We start from the raw sequence: 12259 nt of genomic DNA on the forward strand, positions 1-12259 counted from the left end.
TGCATCGAGGAAGGCAGGGGGATTGAACTTTGTGTATGTTACAGCATAAAAAATATACATACAAAATGGTAGAAAGAAACCCATCCTAACAACTGGCAGTGGTTGTGTTATCCCTAGCCTATTCATCTGGTATATATTGTAGCGTAATTCTTTGAGGAGGACTCAAAGCTAACAGCAGAAATGTTTAGATTTTCAAGCTGCTTTGAGTGTTAAACATATTAGATATCTGAGTAGACATTAGTTTGTGGCCTGATATTTATTATCACAAATGAAGGCATACACCCAAAATATCAAGTGGCAAAACCACAGAAGTTTGACATATGGTTATCCCAGCTTCTGAAGGTTAGACATCTGTATAGCTGTTCAGCTAGAGCTGGCATCTCATTAGTGCAATACAAAAATATACTACAATGAATCTTGAGTCTATAAAACAGCATAATAGTCTAATCTGACATTGCTTTCTTTCTGCAGAGTTTAGTTACTTTGTGTGGAAAAACTACATCAGCACCTTTAAATCTAGAGTAGGTCTCTAGGTTTATATCACCAGTCTCTGGCTGAGATCTAACTCTTGAAAAATAATCTAGTTTTTCTTAGAAACTACAACATCCTGAGGGGATTATGAAAACTTCAGAATACTTTCAAAATACTTCTAGAATACTCAGATGTTTAACTGTGCGCATCTTGAGCTTCCATTCCACTTAAAGTGCATAGCAGTGCTTAAGTATTTTGCCTATAGAATGAAAGCATTTCTTGCCTTTTAAGAGACATACTACTCAGATTTTTTGTTCAACTGACTGGATAATTTTATAAATTTGATAGTGTGGCTTGTCCTTTCATTGTGACATATGCAGAGAAGCTCCTAGAATAACTTAAATGGGTAACTAATTCTAAAAGAGAAATAAACTAAGGAGTCTTGTGGCAGATGGAAGCGGTGCATTTTAATTTTAGGCATTTGGCACTGGTTTATTTCACAAATTTAGTTTTAATTGACTAGCAAGTCAAAAGAGCTAAACCTTGCTTGGCCCAGATATCTTCCAGTTTCCTCTCGTTTGTAGAATCAGCTGGCCCACCCGCCTACCTACTAGCTTTTTCAGTAATATTTTTCCTTTTCTACAGCTAAAAAGAACAATCTTTAGCAGCTTTTCCCAGCCGTCAGAATTCTCAGTCTATTTTGCCTGCTCCCATGAATATCTCTGCTTAAGCAAAGCTGTGCTGCTGCCCTTCATTCCAGAGAGCATGAATCATCTTAACTTTGTATATTTCTGTACCTATCTATATAAAGCCAATAAGGATGGGGTGGTTCCAGTTTTGTTAGGCTTCAGGCCAACTCCAGAGTACGTAGAGTTTAATATTCTATGGATTGCATGCGAGTAACAAGGTTTTGTTTAATAAGAGAAGGCATAGGGTCAGCTCTTCCCATGCCTGTCCTCTCGTGTAGTTTCTCATCAAGGAAAACATGATTTGGCCTATGGAAAAACGGACCATCTCCCTGCTTTTCTTCAGCTTGCTGTTAGGGAAACACTTTGGGAGTGGTTGTAGAATATCCTTGTGCCTGATGCTACTGCATCACGTAGTCTTCCCTGATAAAATGTGGAGGAAAGAGGTCCTAATTCTGCAGCTGCAAGGCAGATTCTTGTAGAGTTCAGAAGTTGAGCAGAACAAAAGGGCTGGAAGCTGCTGCCTGGGGTCCCTGCTGCTTCCTAGTGGAGATAGGGCTCTTTCTCTTTCCTCTTCTCTCCTTTTGTTTGGAGTCCATAAAAGTATTTTGACTATCCGATACTTCCAGAAGAAGGTGGTCTGTAATGCTGCATCTGTTCAGAGCTGGCTCAGTAGCTGTCTTCAGGGAGGAAGGCAGAAGACATCTGGCACACCACACTGCACAACTTAAAATGACAAACTCCTCATTCTTATGAAATGAGTCCTGGCTTAGTTAATATCCACACAGAGCAGTCATCAATGTTGCTTACTTCCAGCCCCTGCAAATTGCTCAATGATTTCTTCAAGACTTGCTGAGGTAAGGAGTAAGAGGGGCCAGGAGAAGGCTTTAAATATTGAAGTCCCTTAAGCTTTTATTAAATAGATAGGATCCTACTGCTAAATAAAATGCTAAACATATTCTAGGACCTCAATGACAGACACAGGAGACAGGGCAAGTTCTTGGTTAACAGATTGTCAATTTCCTTCACTGTTATCTTTAAAGCAAAGGCTTTTAGTCTCTGTCAGTGTGTAAACCTCAAAGGTTTCACCTCGGTAGATGATCTAGCAGATAAGGGCTTTTCCTTAATCATTCTTTTTTACGCACAGAGTGGCCAATACTTCTTAGAAAAAACACTGTTTTCAAATGCATCTTTTTAATTGCTTTTCTCTCTTAAGGGATGTTGAAATAAGACTTACGTTGAACTGAACGGTTTCAGCACTTGCTGAAAGATGCTTGTGTTGGTGCGATGCTTCATCCTTTGGAATGATTTCCTTTTGTTTAAACCCATGTGTTTAATCTCTCAGGTATCAAATTTTGAAACGAGTCAGGACACTTTTTTCAAGCCTTCAGATGTGACGTCACGAACACAGATTTCTTCCAAGAAGCACTTTGGAAGATGATTTTAAGAATACTCATCAGAAGTATTATTTCTTCATAGTGCTTCAATTGTTTCAATAGCCCATCCTCTCATGCCAGTGAGTGAACTTCTCAAGCATTATTTTGTAACATTTTCTTAACGTTTCTTAATTGTTTTCAATATATGTTGTTAATTGTGAACTTCTAACCAGGATCAGACTTGCATTCAGGCTTGATGCCACTAGAGTTTCTTGCAGACAAATATTCTCAGGAGTAGCTAAATAATTAATAAAAATAGTTCACTTTAAAAAAAGTTAACACTGGTTACGCTTCTCATCAGAAACTTAGTGCGTAGTTTAGAAATGGTTAATCATAAAACATGCTGATGTACTTACTAATCACGTTTTAAATCGCATATTAAAGATGTGGGATCACTAGTAGAGGGTAGCATAGGGTTGTTTGCTGTAGTTTAAAAACCTATTAACATATTTCAATATTGAAATACTTGGAGTTTCCAATAGCCATTCCTGAGCCCTTTATAAACTACATTTATGAATGTAATCTTGGAGATTATGACTGAAGGCCCTTGGCTATAGAGTCACTTTGTTGCTTTTAACTTTGTTTTTCTATCCCAGTCAGGAAGAACATTCCCATTCTTGTTCAGAACAGAAACAAACGTAAGAATTGCTTGATTCATGCAAAATGGTAGTGAAAAGCTTTCTAGTTTGTGGATGTTTATGATTTACTTTGAATATTTTCTGCATTGACTTTCTCATTGTCTACAATCTATTTAAAGAGGATTTTCTTTGTTTTTCAAGTGATCTGTAAGTTGCAAATCTTGTTGGCACTGATGTATTGGAGTGGGAAGCTGCTGACAGAAATACAGGTAGTGAGCATTTCTGGGCTTTATTTCCACCTCTGCAGCTTCCTAACAGTGTTCTTTTGAGGCAGCCTTATACTGAGTGCCCTGTGTTCAGGGACAGATACTGGTGTGCATCCATTTCAGAAAGCGTGCCTGAAGTTGGGCTTCTGAATGAAAACCCTCACTAGAGGGTTGGGTACCACAACTTACTCTTCTTTGTAACTGAGAATTTGACATACCTGCACATACCATACATGCAGTCGCCACCTTGCAGTGCTGCTTTGGAGATCAAGGGTGATCAAAATCATGTTGTTAACATGTTGCTAGCAACCTACACAATGGTGAAAAGACTTTCTAATTTATAATTCCTGTGAGTTTCAAAAGAGCTTACAGTTCAAAAGTAACAGATGTCACAGCTATGCATTGGTGACAAGAGTGTGTTTTTGCATACTGTTTTTTTTAGGTGATTGAAATACTTGACAATACCTGCTGAAATTTTCTTGGTTATGTGCTTATGAAAGAAATATATTTTTATTAAAAAAATACTTCATAAAATTCTCAAATGGGTGTTACTTCATGACAGAGAGACAATGAAGATTTTTCAGAACCTTCAGGGCTCCTTACTCTGCCAGACAATGTATTAGACCTAAGTATAAATATACTTCCAGTAAAACAAATGAACAAACAAATTCAGCTCATGGGGTTAATGCATTGCCATTCATTGTGCAGATTTTGTTAGCAAAGGGACTAGACCTTGCAAGACATTGAACACCTTTCTGACATTGTCTCAGTGCAACCGGGTTAGGCCAAGACTGCCAGTACCACTGCTGTTTTTTCTTCATTAATCTTATTTTTTTAACTGTTGAAGCAATTATTACAATCTTGTGTGTTATTGTCTAGAATTAAAGTAGAAGTGAAATAACTTTTATGTAAAGAAGATAGTTCAAGTAAGAAGGGAAATGAGTTACCTCTGTGTCTTCCTGTAACATCAATATTGCACTTAACCAGAGACAGACCATTGTCTTTGTTTCTCATTCACTTCAGTTACTGTTGGAGCATAACACTCGACCATCTGCCTTATGACAAATTGTTGTTTCGTTGGTTTTTTTTTTTTTTTTTGTACTACAGAACTAAGCTTGCTTTCTTGTTCCAGTGGTGCTTTGCATGCTGTCTATGTATGGTGCTGTTTTAAGATAGTTGTCACAAAAATGCCACCATTATTTGAGGTTAGTAATCAAGATGACCTGCCAAACTAGTGATAAATCTGTATCCAAGTAGTATATAATTCTTTCCTTCCTTATGCGTTGTGCTACCCACATGCAGACAACTTGCTGGTGACCTGCTGGATTTGTCCTCTGAAGGTCAAAGGCAGGGAACCTGTCTGAAGCCTTGGTAATTCAGGAAGCAATGTAACAAACCGTGACACAATGAGGAGTGCCTGTGAGGGTCCCCCGTGCATACAGCCTTGTGGACCAAGTGAAATGTACTGAAGTAATGTACCTACCTGCTCTGGGTGTGTTTCTGTACTCCCTTGTACACGTCACTGACTTTATATGCTTGTTATTCATGAAGGAAATTTGGCTAAAACAGTTACGGCATTTATCAATAATAACTGAGAACTTAGTGCCCCAAACCTGCTAAAGTTATAAGTGGAAAAGAGCCTTCTTGTTTCATGCTTTATTCCTAATGGTCCTTCCCGATACTGGTAGGAGGGTAGTTGGTTAAGGGTAAAATTAGTCAATCTGTGGACTCGAGTCCTTTATTTGAGTTGTTACTGGGTCTCACAGCTGCATTATTGGCTTGTGTGTGCCTTTTTTTTTTTTAAGCACTGATTTATCTGTTAATGAGGCGGGTGTTCAAACAACACTTACATTTGCGAGAGTAGGCATTTCAGCTGTCAGCCTCTATCCATGACAGAGAAATTTGGAAGTTGATGTCCAAAGGACAGATCGTCCTCTGACATAGTTAATGGTTATAATTCTCCTGCTCTTGATACCAGATACCATTTTTAAATCTTGTCTGCACAATGCCATTCTTTCCCTTCTTAGAAGGGGTGTGTCACAAACCCCTCCTCTTGAGGTATACTGCAGGAGGGCTGCCACATTCAGCCCTGGGCTGGCAGATGTGCATCTGTTTGAGCATTTGCATAAATCTGATAGCCTGATGGGTCTGCAGCACCTCAGATGGGAAAGAAAGCTGTAGGTGATGTTCTTTGCCTACTGAGGTAGCGTAAAATGCTGCAGAGCAAAGTAAAAGAAGGATGTGTTATGTAATGCAGGATGGGAAAGGAGACTTCTACAATGAAAAAATCACAAGCTAAGGTTGCCAATTTTTCCAGTATTTGGTACCTCTAAAGAGCAGCCCTCGGGATAATGTAAATATGTCAGCTTCGTGTAGCCTTCTGCTATAGGGAGATGAATCCCAACTGAACTCAAATGGAACCACTCAAGAATATTGTTTTCATTGGTTTAGGTAGCCAGGCATAGAAAGCAGGTTTAAAAATGTGTGAGACTGGGAGAAGAAGGGAGAGAGGCAATACAAAGACTTTCTCCAGAACTAGTTTTGTGAGTGCAGCAGAAAACCTTAACAGTGCATGTGTGTTGTTTTTTTTCCCCTGGGGTAATATGAAACAAAGCACTGCATTCTGTAAACTCATGGGGATTATCTCAAATGTGTGTTGCTTAAAAACATTAGGAAAAACATTTCTGAAGCTGCATAAACTCACTAAAGCTTTCCTTCTGTGTGGACTTCACCAGCAGCTTGCGAAGAAGCCAGGACTGCAGTCCCCAGGCTGTCTGGCTTTTTATGGGTTAAAATATTGCATTATTGGCTGGCCCATTTTTTGAATTTGCTGCCAATTAATCTTGCTCTATACGTAATCTTCTTAAACCTCTGTAGTGCAATGTGGATGCATATTCTAACTTGAGTTGCATAACTTTAATTTCCTGAAATAAACTCCGATAGATGCTCTGTTAGGAATACAGTATTTATAGGTATCATTTGTATGTTACTTATTGGGGCATTACCCAAATCATCATGGAGTGGTTCAGAAATAGCATGCAACAGCCGTAATACTGAGGAAGAGATGCAGGTCAGGGGTTCAAACACAGAGATTAAATGGATGACTTCTACCCTACTGTCTTTACTTTGTCATGCTTGCTGTAAGTAGATGTCAAGACCCTGTGGTATATAAACCCCTGCGCTTGCATTTCTCTCCCTTTTATTTTTTATTTTTAGTTAGCAAACCTGATCATTTTCCTCTGCTGATACTTACAGCAGAAATCTTACTGACTTTAGTGGAAACAGGATTTCCTGTGGTGATTAAAACCACAGGTGCTAGGATTAAGGAAGGCCTTTTTTTTTTTTTTTTTTGGTGGTACATACACTAAAACTGGAAAGATACAGAGAAGATTAGTGTGGTAACCCCAGGGCTGACAAGCAGATTTGGAAGAGAACATGAGAGGATCAAACTGGGAGGTGTAACCATGGGGGAACTTCTCTGGCATTCACGAAATTTTTATCAAGGCTTCAGTCTTAACTAATTTGAAGATGGGAATTGGCTGTTAGAAGAAGGAATGCCTTTGAATGCAGCACTCGTGTGTGTGTTCAACCTTTTTTTTAAAAAAAAAAAATAATTATATTTCAGGATAGGAATTTTAGACAATTGATAATGGTGTTGATTTCCCTCATGTCCTGCAGTGTTCTTTGGAGAGCGTGGGCAACTTTACCACAGGGGAGCTATTTTTTGGGATGTCAAATCCAAGCTACGAAAGACAGGTAATAACTGTAGCAAGGAAATGCAGACTAATGGTATGGTCATGTTCCTTTCTGTTTGCAGAATTCTTGTACTTTTGCAGGAGAGTTATTCTAAGGGCCAGCTATAATATCTCAGTACTTCCTGAACGTTCCCCTTTCCTGTAAAATCTAGTAATATTGGCTTGAGGTGTCTTGGGATCGTGATCCTGTCTGATGTTGTTTTCGTAGTAGCATTTAGATGTATTTTATTAAGGTACAGTTCTAAATACAGACTGCACACTGCCTTGTGGACATTACTGCTTGCAGTAATACGGTGTTCTCACTTGGTGGTGGAGGGGGTGGCATTCCACAGGATCCCAGAAGAGCCTCCTGAATGGCTTTCTGGGCCATATCCTGTTGACAGTTCTCTTGTGGTCTTTTCCACTGAGCTTACTGACTCCGTTTGCGGGAATGAGAACTTTCGTGTATGGATGTATTCCACTTTAATTTATATATATATACATACATATCAGAAACATACCTTCGATTTGCAAGTTGGCAAGTAGTTACACATGCGTATGTATATATGGATAGCAGTCTTGCGTGTTAAACAGTGTGTTATATAAAGTAGCCATTATCTTCTGGAACACGAGCGTTGCAGAAGGGGGCTGGGGTTATGTGAAATGCAATCCTCGCGGCAGTGGGGCTGCTTGTATTAGTAAGGTCAGCAGGATTTGCTCTCAAAATTCATATAGGCATTACTGCGCACACTAATAAAATGTACAGTACAGAAGTGTGGACTTGTACTTCAGTAAAGATAATAAACAGAAAAATCTAGAGGGTTATTATGGTGTATATATTAAAATTTTCCATTATTTGTCATCTCCTTTTTGCCTTACCTTTATTAGGTGCCACCTCAGCTCTACAAGTTGAACCTTCTTACGTGTGCTGTTATAAAAAGGAGAATTCAAAAGTTTTTGCCTAGCACCCCGCATCAGAATAGCTGAGATTCTGCATGACCACAGCAACTGCTGCTGATTTCTGTGCGTGCCACAAAGCATTAATTGTGCAAGCATCCTACAGTCGTCATCAGTGTGCGAGTTTACAAAAGTCACCTCTTAACTTTTAAAAGTTATTCCTCTTCCAACAGTGTTCTTTAGTGTATGAAACGTGGCCAGCCACCTTACTTAATGACCTGGTCGTCAGCAGTTTTAGAAAGATTATTGCCTTTGTGTTTCGCACAGCACATTTGCGTATAACCAAAACAATCTAAAAAGAAACCACAAATTGTAAAATCCTGACCACATAATTTTTAAGTTAATAGGAAACATGAAACTTTTAAGTTTAGTGAAGTAACTTTCCAGGTGTCCCTGTTTTTCTAATAAACAGTTACTGTTTATTAAAAAAAAAAAATCAATATATAAAAAGACGGTATTGTATTGAATTAAAAGTTCTAGAACAGATGAGTTCTGTTCTTTCCCTGTGTAAATGCTAAGGGCCAGTTCCTGCTTTCTGACTTACAAAGCTCCCACTGACAGCAGCCGCACAGGATAAGTCCATTTCATAGAGGTAGAGAGAATGGGTAAGTGCAGGTTTAGTTCAGCTTTAGTGCCTGGTAATCCCAACAGCTTTTGAAGCTAACGGGTGCTCATTAAATACAAACTGGTTTGAAATGGATAAAAATAAAGAGCGTTTCATGATAAAATACAAAGCTGTAATTAGGATGTCTTTTGACAGATACATGAAGCTTAAAGGTAGAAAGTGGAAGCTGAATTACCTGTGGAGAAGGGCACATGATTATTAAATTCTGGCGATATGGCTTTGTCCAGCTTTGAAGAGTGCGTGTAGTTTCGCTCGGTAATTGTTGATAGTCTCTTCTGTGCAATGCTTCCTTTAGTGAGGTAAAGCTGTCACCCATTTAGAGGCTGGTACCCTGGGGAGGGAGGCGGGGGAGAGACAAATACGTGCAGGGGAGAGTGAGATCAGATAAGTCATGGTGTGTATATCGTGATGTATATGTTCCAGATATTTTCCATTTGCAAAATGGAAAGTCGGTGTTTATGGACGCCGATGTGCATTTTAATGATTCGGTGAGTAGGTAGGTGTCCTTTCCTGGGGCGAATCAGAGCAGCTCAGGCATGTGCGATGGGCCAGCTGCAGCTGTTGGGGATTTAGCTCAAGTGGCCGGGGCTTTCGTAACAGAAAAGCCGAAGCCTGTCTGTGCCGCTGCTCCTGGGAAGTTCTGCGTGGCAAAAACATCACCATGGTGATACCAGAAAGTTGTAGGGAATTCAGCTTTGTTGCAGCGGTGAGGCAAAACTGAGATCTGAACCCGTGTAAACCTGACACCCCCTGTCACACTGAGAGGGTCAGAAATAGAACCAAATGGGCCACCTCGAATGCAAACAAAACAGATGGGTTTTAGACTGGCTAAGAAAAAAAAAAAAAGTTTCTGAGGAAACATTCCCAAATCAGAAGGAATCTCAGCAGCATTCAAAACCTAGTCAGCCTGGTGTGCTGTCAGCCTGGAGGCATCTCTGGTGACTTCTGCAGAGGGTTCCTCTGGAGCTTGGGCCTCCAGCACCTGTGGGCTGGGGCCCCAGGGGACCTACGGGGCTGCTTCTTGCCAAAAGAGATGGCTATGTGTGTGTGTTTGTTTTTCTCCAAAGTGGAACAAATGCAAGAATCTGGGGGGATCTGGCAGGGCAGGAAGGTGTCGAGCACTGTCCCCAGGGCTGCTCTGAAGCCCCTAAGGCAAGCGCTGGGCAGTGCATTTACAGCAGCCAAGTGTTGTTACTGGGCCATGGGGTTAGAGCAAGGTGTTTCTCCATGGGTTCTGCTGGAGCTTTTGGAGGAAATAACTCAATAAGCCTTTCCTTTAGAAGTATTTGCAGTTGAGGCACCTCGTCCTACAGCGCTGGTTCTTCAGCTGAGCAGTAAAGTCAGCGGAGCTGTGAGATGTAACAGCTCAAGGAACTGTCCCCTTGGTTTTGTACAGGTGTGTTGCAGAAGTGAAACCAGCTGAGTCTACATGTTGAGATTGCTTATTTATTTGAGTAATTCTGGAAACGTTGCCATTCCTGTCACTGCAGCTGTGTTTTTGAGGTCAGTAGGAGCAGGACATTGACATGCACAGCAGTAAAAACGTGATGTTGTGGCACAGACGTTTAATCTGGCCTTGCAGGAATTTGTGGACTTGGGCAGAAAGCACCCTTAGCTCTTGGACTGGGGAGGGTGCAGCCTTGGTTGTGCCCACAGTGCCATACGCACCCACCTACTTCCAAAGGATGAGGAGAAAGTTTACTTCTAAAAACTGTGCGTGTGCACACTACTTGTAAATATATATTCTCGGTTCCTTTGCCTCTCTGCATCTCTTCCTTGCAGCTTGGCAGCGTTGGCAGGACTCCTCCGTGGGGGAATCCTGCACAACGCAAGCAGCACACAGCAGTGCTGTGACCTCCCCAGCCCGTGGCTGCCATGGTTTGGAGGAAGCCCTTTTCTGTGCAGATGCACCAAGAAGGAAGGAGAACCTTAATTCAGAGGGGGCTTTGGGGACAGAAGGGGCGAGAGGGAAGGAAAAGGCTACTTCATCATTTTACAAAGTTAACGCTGATGTACAGGGCTGATAAATGGGCTGTGAAAGAGCTTTGCGGCACAAAGTTGTGGGACGTGTAGCGGCCCCTGGAATGATGGCTCCAGGGAGTGATGTCTCCAGGGCAGGGTGCAGCCGTCCTCCCGAGGTCACAGCACCAGCCCCCGGCTGCCTGCACGGCCCGAGCCTGCGATGTTCGCTGCGGCCGAAGGAGGCAGCGGAAAAAGCTGAATTACGGAGACAGCCCGAGGGTGCGGGGCTCCAGAGCTCCTGTCAAGTGCGGGCGAGGAGGTACGAGCACGCCTCGGGCAGGAGCGGAGACCTCGGGGAAGGAGCAAATGCTGCTCGTCCCTCCCTGCCGGGCGCGGGGCAGCGAACGTGCTGGGAAGGGAAGGGGCAGAGCCGGGGGGGGACACTCCGGGGCGCTCCCTGCCCTCTGCCCGAGCTCCACCCGGCTCGGTTCCTCCTCCGGAGCAGCGCTGCCGCTCGGCCCGAAGTAATACCGGGCGCAGGCAGCCTCAGAGCCTTCCCTTTTAGATAGGAGCGGGGGGGAGAGAGCCGGGGCCGGCGGGGTGCCCCCCGCGGGGGGGAGGCGGCGGGCGGGCGGCGGCGCCCCCGGGCTGGCTCCCCGCGGCCCCACCACGTCACCCCCGCCGGCGGGGCGAGCGGCGGGGCGGGGCGGCCCTATAAAGGGCCCTATAAAGGGCCGTGTCCCCGCGCGGCCGCGATTGCTGGCTGCCGCCACCCGTCCCCTCCTCGCCGGGAGCGCCTGCGGCCGGGGGGCGCCGGGGGGGAGCCGCCGGGGGGGGGGGGCAGCGGCGCGGCGCGGCCCCGGGACGCTGCTGCCGGGGAGGCGGCGGCGGCGCTGCCTGGCGGAGCGCGGCGGAAGGAGGAGGAAGAGGAGGGAGCTGCGAAAAACGCGCAGCGGCCCGGGCGGGGGTGGGTCGGTGCATGCGGCGCGGGGCGCAGGCAGCAGCCGGCGGGAGGCGGGCGGCCGGGGCGGCAGCGGCAGCGGCGGCAGCAGCAGCAGCAGCAGCAGCAGCAGCAGCAGCAGCAGCGGCAGCGGCAGCAGCAGCAGCAGCAGCAGCACCGCTCGCTGCCGGGGGCCCGGGGCTGCGCGCCGCCGGCCGCACACGTGCGCGCCTCCCCCGGTGCCGCAGCGCCCTGCCGTACCCATCACTTCTTCCCTCCCTCCCTCCCTCCTTCCCTCCTCCTTTTTTTTTTTTTTTTTTTTTGGTGCCTGTGTGCGTTTTCCACCCTGCTCCGCCAGCTCGCTGAGAACAGCCTCTTTTCCGACTTACGCGACTCGCGGGTTTGTTTATCGGTTTGTTCCCCCCCCCACGCCCCCGTCTTATTCTATTTTATTTTTTCGCCCCTCCGAATTTCATCCAGTCGTAGCTCCTTTTTTGTATTATTATTGTTTTTTTGTGATTTTTTTTTTTTTTCACTGACGCCTCCCGTGCGTTTTTCGATCGCAAGCCGTCCTTGCGGTCCAGTTTTTAACTGCATTTTGTCT

Source organism: Anser brachyrhynchus (assembly GCF_964034855.1).
Source record: "Anser brachyrhynchus genome assembly, chromosome: 3".
Classification (NCBI taxonomy): Eukaryota; Metazoa; Chordata; class Aves; order Anseriformes; family Anatidae; genus Anser; species Anser brachyrhynchus.